The sequence below is a fragment of the Equus asinus genome, chromosome 26 (assembly GCF_041296235.1).
Source record: "Equus asinus isolate D_3611 breed Donkey chromosome 26, EquAss-T2T_v2, whole genome shotgun sequence".
In the NCBI taxonomy this organism is placed as follows: domain Eukaryota; kingdom Metazoa; phylum Chordata; class Mammalia; order Perissodactyla; family Equidae; genus Equus; species Equus asinus.
The window spans coordinates 27,090,370-27,104,494 of NC_091815.1; positions in this window are offsets into that span (position 1 = coordinate 27,090,370).

Here is a 14,125-nt window from a genome sequence, read left to right on the forward strand (position 1 = left end):
AATATTCATTATATTAGAGTGTGTATGTCCAATATGGGATATTTTAGGACCAGGGGTACTATGAATGTGGGAAATTTAGACAAGGCCACAATTAATGTGTGACAGACCTATTATTCCTCTATTTTCTATGTGGTTACCTTTCTAGAGATTAGAGGGGATACAATGCTTAAATTTGGTGAGATTCCCAGGTATAACTAAAATTTGAGCTACAGTATTAATTAATTCCATGATGTTTTATCAATTGGTGCATTTTAGGAAATGTTCACATGAATTTAGAACCTATGATTGAGAGGCACAAAAGCCAGTCAGTGCCCTTCTTTAACTTTGTGTGATATAAATTCTTTCATATATAAATCTAGTTTGGAAATGTTGGATTTCCAATTGGATCAAATTATGGAACTTTGTTTTCATTTAGTTGTACATTATATATACATATACGCAAATTATCTAGTATCAAGTTACCTTAAACTATCATATATGTTTATGTATATATTATTTAATTAGCTCTGCTTTTGTCCTCTGTAATTAGAGCGTTTTTTTTTCTTTTTCATTCTCATTTTCCCTTTGTTTTTTTGTGTTGTTTGTTGTGTTTTAGGCTTTTTGCAACTTGAAACAGAGGTTTTGGTTGTGGCTGTTCCTGTCTCCAGCAGAGTAGAGACGGAGGGGGTGAAGGAAGGGCTGGTGCTCTGTCTGCAGTATCATCAGTCCTTCCCTCCCCACCCCCCTTCTATTTGTTGAACAAATCTTTTAGAAGGTGTCTCTTGGAAGCTAAGCTTTTTTTCTTCTTTTCTGTTTATAAATATCAAGAATACAGAGAGTAAGGGGCCAGCCTACTGGTGCAACGGTTAAGTTTGTATGTTCCACTTCGGCGGCCTGGAATTCACCAGTTTGGATCCCAGCTGCAGACCTATGCACTGCTTGGCAATCCATGCTGTGGCAGGCATCCCACATATAAAGTAGAGGAAGATTGGCATGGATGTTAGTTCAGGGCCAGTCTTCCTCAGAAAAACAGGAGGATTGGTGGTAGATGTTAGCTTAGGATTAATCTTCCTCAAAAAAAAAAAAAAAGAAAAGAAAGAAAGAAGAATACAGAGAGTAAGAAAATATAGTTACTATAAATGGCCCTAGGATGAATGGATGCCAAGTGGATGAATACAGAACCTAAGACAACACAGTAGAACCCGACTGCTTTTGAGAGAAGCAGTGGACACAAGAATATGACTTATATCTTACTCCAAACACAGAGGAAATATCCTGGCCAATGAGCCTGTGCCACATGCCCAGCACTAAAGGGAGAGATCTACCTGGACCCAGCAGGAGGTGGTGACTCTGTGGGAGGGATCTCAGTTTAACTGTTCCCGCACTAGTCAGATTCAATGTGTGTTAACCCAGGTCCGGTGTGCACTTGGAGGGCAGGTCCTGGTAAGTAGGTCTCTCAGACCATGGACTGCAGGATATGGTGTGGATTAGAGAGACAAAGCTGCAGACGTTCCTGGGGAAGGGGAAGATCAGCTCCAGCAGCCCAGGGTGGGTCAGTTCAGCACGGAGCAGAAGTGGAGCTGTGCCCAGGGTTAGGTGTGAGTTTCAAAAATTGTCTTAAGAAATCCAGTCACTTAATGTGAATGCTTACAAAACTGTTGGCTTTCTGTGTTCAGAGAGTCTCAGAGCACCATCTGTCGATTTCGGTGCTAATGTGGTTGATTTTCTGAAAGGCAGCTGCCCTGGTTCCGTTTCTTGGGATCCCTCACCTCTTGGAACTGGGGATTGCACGAGGACATTAATCAAAGGGACCCTTCCCTGTTTCCTTTAAAGCTTTTTCTGCTTTGGCTTAATCATTTGTCAATATCATGGGCAACTCTCCTTCCTCTTCTCCTGCTGACTATGCTCTTCACCAGTAAGGCATCAATTCAGAGCAATATCTTCAGAAAATGCAAACTTTTCCTAAAGACAGTTGGGAATTTCAATGACCTCTCTAGGCAAGTTGGGAAGTTCCAAGACGTCTCTCTTCCCCTCACCCCTTGATATGGAAGGAATGTTTGTGTCTCCCCCAAATTCGTATTATGAAATCCTAATCACCAATGTGATGGTATTAGGAGGTTGAGACTTTGAGAGGTGATATGTCAGGATAGCGGAGCCCTCATGAATAAAGTTAGTGCCCTTATAAAGAGACCCCAGAGAGCTCCCTCACTCTTTCCTCCATGTGAGGACACAGCAAGAAGATGGACATCTATGAACCAGAAAGTGGGTACCCACCAGACACTGAATCTGCTGGTGCCTTGATCTTGGACTTCCCAGCCTCCAGAGCTGTGATAAATAAATTTTGCTACTTAAGCCACCCAGTCCATGGTATTCTATTACAGCAGCCCAAATGTCTTAAGATACCCAATGTTCCTCCTTGCTCCTTTTTTCCACCTTAGGCCTTCCTGTCAGCTCCCTTGGATGTTTTGATTTGTCCTCCTTCAACACCTGTCCCTCCTGTCCTCCTTTCTCCCTCTATGGACCTCTCCCCAAACTTTCCCTTTGTAGTCCTGCCCCTCAATATGCTATATTCTTTGGGACTTCAGGCCTTCTACCCAAAAGTGGGCTCTCAAGGGTCTCAGGGACCCCAAGAGCTGACCTGAGGCTGAAAAAGCTTATGGGAAACATGCTGAATGTTTTACCTAGTTGGATGCCCTTTGGAGACATTCAGATGGCTGCCTGGTCTCTCCCAGGCCCCTAACCTCAAATTTCATCCACAACCTCAAGGCAAAGGGCATCCTGAAAGGGCCTCCTCCTCAAATATTGGTGGGGACTCTTCCGGCCTCATAACAGAGCAGGTGACCTCAACTTTCCCCATCTGCCAGAAACACAGTCTTGGTAATAGTGTCTAGAAGGAGCAAGGAGAAGTTCCCATCTTTTCTATAAACCAGTAAGTTGAAGTTTTAGTATTGAAGCCTTAAGCTCTCTCTTTGTGTCTGTATGTTTATAGGTGTGTATTGTAACATTTTCCCACCTTCAAGTGGTGTTACTAAATTAGATTATAAAATCCCTTCAGGGAGGTCTAGTTGAGGGCTCTAGAGAAAAACAATTGAATATATCTAAAATACCCATAAATTAAGGAAAGTTAATATATTCTGCTGACACTTTATTACCATAGCAATTAAATCTTTGTAGTATGTCACCTTGAAAACAATTTTCAATGTCTTTTGGTAACTTCAAACCTAATCTCATGTTAATTTAATTATTGGCTATCCATTCACTAATTACCTAGATTAATCCTAAGTAAGTTAACACACTGAAATATTAATTACCAGGCATAATTTTCAAAGTATAAATATCTTTGTGTGCATGTAATGAGTGTGTTCATTCTGTCACACTGAGAATGTTACTGGAAGGACTTCTATGGTTATAACCATATGTGGATGTATATGCATATGGTCCACTGCAAAATGCTAGAACATGATGGACAGTTCACAAAGATCCACCTCCTAGTTTTCTCTGTGAAGTAGACATTTCTGTGCTTAAGATTATAACCTGTCCATGTGAATGAGACTCTAGTAGGAGAAAATATGACAGGAAACAATATAGGATGGAAGATATGCAGGATATTTTGTTAAGGAATAAGATAGCAGTTTTGTCCTAACATGAAATGATGGGTTGTTTCAGAATGAGGAAGACAAGAGTGTAGGACAAAACCTGGATGAATATAGACAGTGGCAAAAGGCTCACAGACAGTGAATTTTATTGTCCTGGTCACTGCTGGCCCATATTTGTTTTCGTATGAGAATTTTTTAAAGGGAGATTTGGTAGTCAATATTCTACTAATATAAAACTAGAATTTGGTTTACTCCTTGTTAAAAGGATAAAATTTTCCTAGATTACTGGTGGACTCTTATTACCCTGAACTAACATCTGTGCCAATCTTCCTCTATTTTGTAGGTGGGGCACTGCCACAGCATGACTACTGATGAGTGGTGGAGGTCCATGCCGTGTAACCAAATCCAGGCCACTGAAGAAGAGTACACCTAACTTAACCATGAGGCCATGAGTCCAGCCCCTCTGCTTTCTTTTAAATCTTCCTAGAAGGCAAGATCCTGTGTCTTGTCAGAGTAGTTCTCTGTGCTGTATGTTGCCTTTCTCATGTCATTAATTCTTAAGAAACCAAGTCTTCTCAGCTTTGAAAAGTTTTAGTTCTTACTTCATGTTCCTTCCAATGTTGACTCTTAAAATATTTACTATTTTGTATGCCACTTAGTCAACCATATTTTCCTGTCACTTGCGTTATCTTGATAATGAATGGTCATCAGATTGTTCATTTTTGAAGTTTTTCAATAAGTTAATTACAGACATTTTAAGTATCCTGATAGTTTTTTATTTTACTATGTTTCCTCTGAAAGCAGTCAGCTATAAGCCAGACCACCCCTTCTTCCTCCAAAGAGAACTGTCTCAGACACCTGTGGAGAACAACTTTGCTGGGTCCACATGGCAGAGACTTCTGATGACATCCCTTCAGTGCCTTTGAAATACTCCCAGTGGACCAGTTCAGTATTTCAGATATGAGCATGAGACTGCTCACCCAAGATGGAGCAGAACCAGAATGGATTCCACAGCACTGAAGGAACTGATAAAGGATGATTACAGGCTATGTTTGGAGTATTGCTTGTACTCGAATGTTTTATTTTCTGGAGAGAAGGAAGCCCTCTCTCTTTTCTCTTAAACTATCTATAACTCATTAAACATACAGAGTCTGATCTAGACACTTATAATTTATAAAGTCAATCATGCCAGATCAGGACATTTTTATTTATTTTTAAGCCAATGACGAGATGTGGATAATTGTTGATAAATTTAAATAAACAGGGTGGGTTGATGCCTATTTCTCTTATTTTAAACCAGCAGGACCAAGTTGGCACATTAAATAAAATTAAGCTAATAAAAACCAAGCATTCCTTATATCTGTAAAGCAACAGGACAGACTGTCTGTTTCTTTAATCAATCAGCCTTTACAGATGTAGACATACAAAAAGAGTGAAGAGAAAGCTGGACTCTACAGTCAAATGCCAACTAGTAAACATAGAGGAAATGGCACAATTAGTGAATGACCACCAGACAATCATCATGGTAGTAACTCATTTAGGTGAGAACTTCGATGGATGTTGCTTCAGTGGGTGAAAATCTGAGTAGGGACAGGTTGTTCACGTAACATGCTCTCTAAATATCTCCCCCAAAATACATGTTAATGCTTAATACTTATTAAGTACTAAGTACGGAAGACTTATTAATTACATTTATGGTGCAGAGACATGGCAGATCTCAATCAAACGATAATGGGATAAATAAATTCTGTGCATCTCTTGATAAAATAGAGAAAATAAGTATCACTTCTGTGGCATTTCTGCCAAAAATATATAAACTGATTCTCTTCACGAGGAAATAACAAACAAATCCAACTGAGGGATATTTAACAAAATCTTGGCTGGGAACTCTTCACAAATGTCAATGTCATGAAACCAATGCAGACTGAGATCTAGAGACTTGACACCTAAATGCAGCATGCCAGCCTCTATCTGTTCCTAGGACAGTAAGGAAAGAGAGAAAAAGGAATTTGCTTTCTTTAGTCCTACAAGTCAGAGAGAAAAATTTCCACAGTGATGGAGTACCTGGACAGTTCCATGTCTAGAGTCAATGTGAATCCTCCCCTAATCAGGGGGCTGATTAGGGAGCTTCAAGGGAAAGTGAACAGGTGAAATTCTATGAACATTCAGAAGAGAAAATGCATGAGATGAATCCATACCCCATGGCATTAGACAATCCACTCAGACATTCTTCCCAACTTAAAAGGCATCTTAGCTGTGAATGGAAATTCATTTCTATCATTAGGAAGAAATGTCTTAATTAGAGGAAAATTTTACCATAGGAACTTCTCTTTATTTTCAATATCAATGACCAGTGTGAAGGGAGTAACTCAGCCGAAGATCAGTCTCAGGCTAGTCCCCTGGCCCCTCCATGGGACCATTGCCCCAAGATAGATCTTCAAGGACTTGGTCTGATCCTAGTGTTAAGGGCCCCCTGGGACACTCACAAAGAAGTTCAGCCCTGATAAGCCTATGTCCAGAGCTATGTCCCAGGGTTCCTGACTCCAGTGACCCTGGGGAACCTGTTCCAGGGTTGAGTTTTAGACTCCTGGTCAGGACTGAGCAGCAGCAATGATTTCTTGTCTGAGCTGATGAAAATGGTCCCCAGGAGCTCAAGGAGGAGTATGAGTGCCCTCTAATGGGTTGTTCCTTCTAGAAGAAGAATAAAAGGGGCCTAGAGAGCCGACTGTGGATCTAGATCAAAGGGTATGTTCAAATTCTCAAGGACAGAACTGAAGATGCAATATGAGGGGGGCTTGGTGTGGTAGGACAGTAGGGAGAAATAGGAAAGAGCCGGGTGAGGGGATGCCTCCTGGGAAAGCTGGAGGAAGAGGACACAGGAGGGATCTCAATCTCACCATTGACACATGGGGCTGATAATTCTTGTTGGGAACTGTTGGGCATTGAAGGATATTTAGCACCCTCTGGGGCTCTACTTACTAAATAATAGTTGGACTCCCTCCTCTCAGTTGTGACAACCAAGAATGACCAGATATGGCCAAATGTTACCTTGAACATAAAATCACCCTTAATTGATATGTGAAGAGGGGTAGAAACTGACATCCTCAATATCTTTCTAATGGCTTTAAATTGATCAGTAATTTTATTTACCAGAAGAAGGCATGCTTAGAGATGATGATCTATGCCTGCCTGTATTTCAGAGCAAGAAGGGTGTGGGTTTTCCAAAGGTCTGTAACAACAAACAAGAATGGCACCTGCTGGGCTGTACTCCAAGTAGGAGGTGTGAAATTCTATGAACATTCAGAAGAGAAAATGCATGAGATGAATCCATACCCCATGGCATTAGACAATCCACTCAGACATTCTTCCCAACTTAAAAGGCATCTTAGCTATGAATGGAAATTCATTTCTATCATTAGGAAGAAATGTCTTAATTAGAGGAAAATTTTACCATAGGAACTTCTCTTTATTTTCAATATCATGTACCTTGAGACCATTTATTAAATAAGAATCTACCCAAAAAAGGACTTTGTCAGAGACTGTCCAGTGTTGGGATCTCGTTCCCAGCCCCTGTGGACTAAAAGTTCCTTGCCCTCAATGCTGGGCCCCTCTCTGAGCACAGGAGACTTTGATGCTCCTTCATTAGGAGGGTCTTTTTAGTGTCCTCACCATTCACCCCTCCATTCTCATGCTCTGGGGAGAATCTGTTGTCCATCTTAGATTTGACACTTACATGACTGACCTCTATTTCTATCCTTCATCCATCCTAACATTGTGACAGGTCTAAGAGGTGCCTTATGCTCGTGCTTTTGAGAGAAAAGTTCTCAAGAACAGTTGCCTTCACCCACCTTGAACAGATCTCAACCTTTAGCGCCATCATCATTACCCAGAAGGATTTGGACACTATTTTTTTTGTAGTCAGATGCCTTCCAACCAGTAGGGGGAAATGTGAGTCTGTACTATTCTTTGTACAGCGATGGTCAGTAGAAATGGATAAAGAGAAATTGCATTGATGTTCACTGAGAAGATGATCTCTGAGAATGCATAAAGGCTTAAAAGTATGGGAGAGTCCACATAAAATCCACATTGCTGGTGCCAAAACATAAATTGTGGACAGCTTTCACTATTGCCTTAAGAGCTGAATTGCAAAAAATGACATTAACAATTGTTCTAAAGAGAAGAAAACATGCATAACAGTTACTGATAAAACTAAGCGAGTTATTTTTCCTTAAACAAGTGCTTGAGTTCATTATGTTCATTTTACATTAACGAAAGAGACAGTACTCCAGTGAGTGTGCTATCCACAATATTCACGACCTGATAGAAATTATTATCCTTTCTCCCTTTAAATGTCAAATACAAGACTAGAGGGGCTGGCCCCATGGCCGAGTAGTTAAGTTCATGCGCTCCGCTGCAGGCGGCCCAGTGTTTCATTGGTTTGAATCCTGGGCGCGGACATGGCACTGCTCAGCCAACCACGCTGAGGCAGCATCCCACATGCCACAACTAGAAGGACCCACAACAAAGAATATACAACTATGTACTGGGGGGCTTTGGGGAGAAAAAGGAAGAAAATAATAAAAAAACAAAATCTTTAAAAAAAAAACAAGACTAGAGGAAGCTCCTGGGTCCCTTTCTCCAGATCCAACCACATGCACCTAGCTTCTCTGGTTCTCAAGACAACAAAGGTTACTCTCCTGGCTGCTATCTCAAGACTTCCACTTTGTCGCGTGTCCACACGGTGCTGGCCTGGAGGGTCCCGAACACCATCCTATACCTGCGATACCAAAGGTCACCAGAACACTGCGTGCCTCACTTGGACTGCATGTGAGAAATTGGGGAGCTTCTAGAAGTTGAATCCCTGCTCTCAGGCACCCACCCCACTGCCAGATCCTCCAGGGCAGCTGCCTGCACACACCAGAGCCAGCACCAAGCCCAGCAGCACCCACCGTGAGCACAGGTCCCGCCTGAACCCCGCGACCACCTACCAAGATGCAGCCAGACTGGGACCTGCCAGTCCCCACAGGTGGTGTTCATCTAGGCTTCGAGGCATTTTCTCAAAAAGTGGCCCTGATTCCAATACTCGGCCCTTCTTTCCAACATTAGGTGAGTTACACAAGTCACAGGATTTGGTTTGCTAGGCATTGGAGAGTGGTATGGGGCCCAGGGACCTCAAGATCATGCTTCTGAGTGCAGAGGGGCCCATCCATATCCCAACACAGGTACCCAGCTCTGCAAGGCCTCCACCATAGAGGAGTGCCAAGACCCTAGTACCTGGGAGACAGTGCTGAGGCCTCAGGCACTAAAAGAAGGAGGCCAAGATTTAATGAGAAACTGCTTCTCTTTGGGATCCAAGCAGCGAGAGCAGGAGATGGAGCCAGGGTGAGATTAAGCCCCGGATGAGAGAAAGGATGGCCCCTTCCATGTGCCTAGGCAGGAACTCTGAAAAAATCCCCCACTTCTGTCTGGGAGGATGAGACAGAACCTGATATCCAGCCATCCCTGTCTGCTGACCCCCTGCTTCAGAGGCAGCACCAGCCCAGGGCCCAAATCCTCAGCTGGGTGAGGTCTCCAACTCCAGGATCTCAGGCTTTACCCCAGTCTAAGCAAAGGACACCAGGGGGACCTATTTTTCACTGATGACACCCATCTCAGGAGTCCCCAAAAAGTGGAGGACCTCTAGGCACCTCTGGAGGCTCAAGTCCCAACTGCTTTCATCCTGCTGGGCCCTGTATCTCACTGACATGAGTCACTGACCACTTCAGGCCACATCCACCAGGTCCCACTTATAGGGCTGTAAAGCTCCCAACCCCCTGTTCATCTCCTGTGGAGTCCAACAGGCAAAGAATTTTATTTGGAACGATGAGACCCCAATTCCCCACCATTCTGCTCTCCACCTCCTGCAGACACCCTGGTCCCCCCCATATTGAATCAACTTTGGGGCCCCACCAACAGAAGATTGGGGGCCCCTTGTAGTCTCAGACCAGTCACAGCTCTCCCTCCCCATGCCTCTCAATACCTCACCCTCCACATTTGCCAACCACAAGGGCATCACACTCTCAAGAAGCAGCCTGTATTCCTGTCATCCCCACCCCAATTCAGACCTCAGCTACCTCATCTTCTTCCACTATTGTGATTCAAGCAGCCCAAGATTTCTAGCTCAGCCCTCAAGGAGGTAATGGTCACCATGCTGGCTCCTGGCCCCTCTCTTCCAAGAAGCTGGAGTCCCAAGACCATTGAGGACCCAGGAGGTGGCCAGGCAGGATCCCATTGGACATGAACTATTCTGCTCTCCACACTGGAGAAACACTGTTTCTGTCAAAACCTTTGCCTCCTTCCTGTCTGCCCACTCCTTCCTACCTTCTGCCCAGGCAGCACACTTGCCAGGAAGGCAGGCTTCCTTCTCCGCCTCCTCGACTTGCCCAGTGTGTAGATATGGATTTGTTCTCATATAAACTATTAAGAAGCTGCTTTATTATCATGAAGATTACCATATTCTTTCTTGATAAAACTCATATTAGGAAGATGTTTGTCTGCAGAAGGACTTTCAACTTTGGAACTACTCACATTTTGGACCAGATCACTCTTGATTGTAAGGGATTGCCCTGTGCATTGCAAGATTTTTAGTAATATCCTTCACCTGTAACCAGTAGGTACAATAGTTCACCCAGAGTTCTGAAGCGAAAAATACCTCCAAACTCTGCCAAATATCTCTGGGAGGAAAATTCAATACAGTTGGGAACCACTGAACTATGCTAAATGTTTTTTAAAGGCTAAATCTAAAAGAAGACGATGACTAATGAAAAAAATGAGAGATAGACATTAGGTGTGGCACAATGCCATTTAAGTAAATACAAAATTATATTTGCAGCATAAAAGAGAAAATCAAAAGTCAGGTAAGAGGTCCTTTGGACACTTTGCATGTTCTGTTCTTTGCATCCAAAGCATCTTTAAATACTGTTCAGACATCAATCTCATGGTTTTCCCTCCTATAGAGTCAGAAAATACAGTTGTAAACAAAGCTACGTCACTTCTCTCATGGAGCTCACTTTCTAAAAGATGTGGAGACAGAATATAAACAAATGACTAAATATATACTGTGTCACTTGAGGATATGGGCTGTAAAGAAAAATGAAGTCAATTGATTCATTTCTTCTGAGGAGCTAACATTGGCATTTGGCTGGGAAATTCCTTGTTATGTGGGACAGTCCTGAGCCTCTTACCACATTTATTATCTCTCATCCACACACTCTTGGTTCTGGAAAACCTATCAACTCAATGATAGAGCCAAAATAATCCCCGCCACACACACACACACACACAGATTTCCAAATGCTCTCTGAGTGAGGGGCAGTACCATCCCCAGCTGAGAAAAACTTCTAAATCTTTAAAATTTATTTCCAGGATTTTTTGCCTTCTCTGTAGGGAGTAGGGGGCTGATTAGGGAGCTTCAAGGGAAAGTGAACAGGTCTGTGACCCACCAAGGATCACCTGGAAAGGATCCAAATAAAGAGGACCCTTCCCATTATTTGCTCTATTTCTGCTCATGGGAATTTTCTCTTAGCAGAAATTCACCTGAAACTCTGGGTCCATTCTTTCCTGGGGCACACAGGGAAAATATTATGTCTAAATTATCCAAAACGCCATCCCTATTTTCTGGAGAACAGAAGTTCTGGTGGCAGAATGTGGGTGGGGAAAATATTAACAGGAAACAAATGAGATTCACAAGAGCCATGGTCCAGCCAGAAGAGCTCCGGGCTGACCTCACACCATGGACAGCTCCCAGCCACTTTCCATTTGCTCAGGCAGGGAGAGACAGGATAACAGAAAATGGGGCCAGCTGATGTCCACAGAAATATAAGCAAGGGAGGAGCAACCATAAGCAGTTGACTCATTATGGGTATAACTCCTTCTTGCCCCCTCCCCTAGTGTCTTGAGCTTTCCTGCCCTCTTCAGCCCAGGAGCTGGGGGAAAGACACACCTAAAAGCCATCAACTCTTCCAAAAAGCCACTATGTTTTTCATCTCACTTTCCCCCATGAGCTCCCTCTCACCTGCCCCTTGTCATCCCATTTCCACATACACTGCCCCTCATAATTCTTGGTCTGTCTAGATTTGCTCCTACCTCCCTGTATCAAACATGGACCCCACCTGGGATGACCTCTCCCCTTTCTCCATAAACCTACTCTTTCCCCCTTCTTTACAGTCAATCTCACTGGCCATCTTGCCACCAGGTCTTCCCAGCCTCCACCGGTGGACACAATGTTTCCCCTCTGAACTCTCTCCTCTGACTCTTCTCCTTTGCTGTGACCACATATTCAGAAGCAGTTATCTGTGCTCATGTCATGTGTCCTATGAATCCCTGAGTTCCAAAGGGAGAGGCAGGATGAGCCTAGTTGTGGTTCTTGATGGCCCCATCTCTCCTACACAAGGGCCAGAAACAGGAAAATGACTATAGTTTTTCAGAGAATGAATACAGGAAAGAAAGATGGATAACTGAGTGACACTTGCTTCTGCTCCCACATGGTTACTACTGGAATGTTGCAGACATGAAGAAATTGACATTCTCATACGTTTCAAGTGGTGCATTTGTGCCAGTTTTATACAAGGTAATATGTAGTTTCCTCTTCTAAATTTATTGCTTCTTTTTAGATAAAATTCACATAAGCTAAAATCCACCATTGTAACCATTTTGAAGTGTGAGACCAGGGGAATGTGGCCCATTCAGTCCTACCAGAGTTCTACTGTGCTGCAGGATAGACCCAGGATGGTGAGAGTCCTATTCTGAGTGTCCCTGCAGGCAAGACGTCAGAGCCCACCTCTGGCCAGGGGTCGCTCTCCAGAACACTAATCTGAACCCTAGTCAGATACCTGGTCCCAAGCCTGAGAGAGTATGGGTCCCCTTCTGTCCACCAGAGGGTGACATTGGGACACAAAAAAGTGTCTGTCTCACACACAGCCACACACTCCACACAGCACACAACACACACAGAGAACTGCTAGACTCACTTGACCCATAGATGTCCTCAAGTACCTGAGCATGGAGTCAAAGACGAGAGTGAACACCATCCTTAGACAAAATGATAGACATGCCTTTGATCCTGTCTCCAGGAGAAGTGACTTCCTGTCCCATTATGCACCTCCCAGGGAGAGCTGTGCTGAGGAGACACAGGTCCCATCTGATGGGGTAGAGGTGAGTCTCCTATAAGTGGAAACACTGCCGAGTTCCTTCTCCCTGCTCCTCCCCCACACATGGACCTGCCCAAGAAGTCTCAGCACCATTTTCCCTGCTGGAACCATCATGGGCATCATGACTGGGGTCCAGGCTGAGCTGGCTCTCACACAGAATGCTTTGGTTTCTTCTGTTCTCAGAAACCTGTGGGTGTATTGGGGCCCTTCTTCAGCCTAGGCTCCCCTCTGTCTCCCTCCTCCTCTGCTTATGGGGAGACAGAGGCAGTTATGCATGGGCTCAGCAACATGTATGTCCAGTCACCAAGACCAACCTAGCTATGGCCACTGCTAAGTGCCCATCTACCAGCTCAGAGACCAACACTGGGCCCCCAATATGGCAGCATTTCCTAGGGTAACCAGCCAGATACCTAGTACAGGCTGATTACTTTGGACCACTTCTGTTATAGAAGAGACAGCATTTTGTTCTTATTGGAACAGGCACTTACTCTGGACTCTGGATGCAGATTTGCCTTCCCTGCACACAATGTTTCTGCCAAAACTACCATTAGTGGACTCACAGAATTCCCTATTCTCCATCATGGTATTCCACACAGGATTGCTTCTAATCAAGGGACTCACTTCAAAGCAAATGAAATGCAGCAATGGGCCAATGCTCATGGAGTCCACCAATCTTAGCATCCTGAAGCAGCTGGCTTGATAGAAAAGTGGAATGGCCTTTTGGAAATTCACTTACAGGACCAGCTAGGTGCCAATACCTTGCAGGGCTGGGGGAATGTACTCCAGTATATGCTCTGAATCAGTGTCCAAGATGTGGTGCTGTTTCTCCCAAACCCAGGATTCTCGGGTCAGGGAATCAAGGGTTGAAATGGGAGTGACACCACTCTCTATACCTCTAGTGATCCACTAGCAAAATTTCTGCTTTCTGTCCCCATGACATTATGGGCTGCTTGCCTAGAGTCTGGGTTCCAAAGATAGAAATGCTTCTACCAAGAGACAATAATGATTCCATTGACACGTCAGGATTCCTCACTCTCCTGCTACCCAGAAAGTGGAGAACCTTGGAGAGCGCCAACTTCAGCTTCCTCCTTCTTCCCTCACAGGAGTCAGGGGTCAGAACATATTAGAGGCTAGTGAGGCCCAGAGAGTGTGAGGGGGCAGCAAGTACAAAAGCAGCTGCGTGGAACAGGAGCAGGTGAGGCTTCTGGCTGAGGTTGTCCACAGAGGCCCAGGGAGAAGGTGGTACAAGAAAAGAACCCTGGGAATGGGGAGAGATACAGAGAAATAAAACAGGCACTGTGAGGGTCCAGCTGAGGTGCTGTGTGGGACTGTGTGTGTGAAGCAATCTCGGGACCAGGGCTT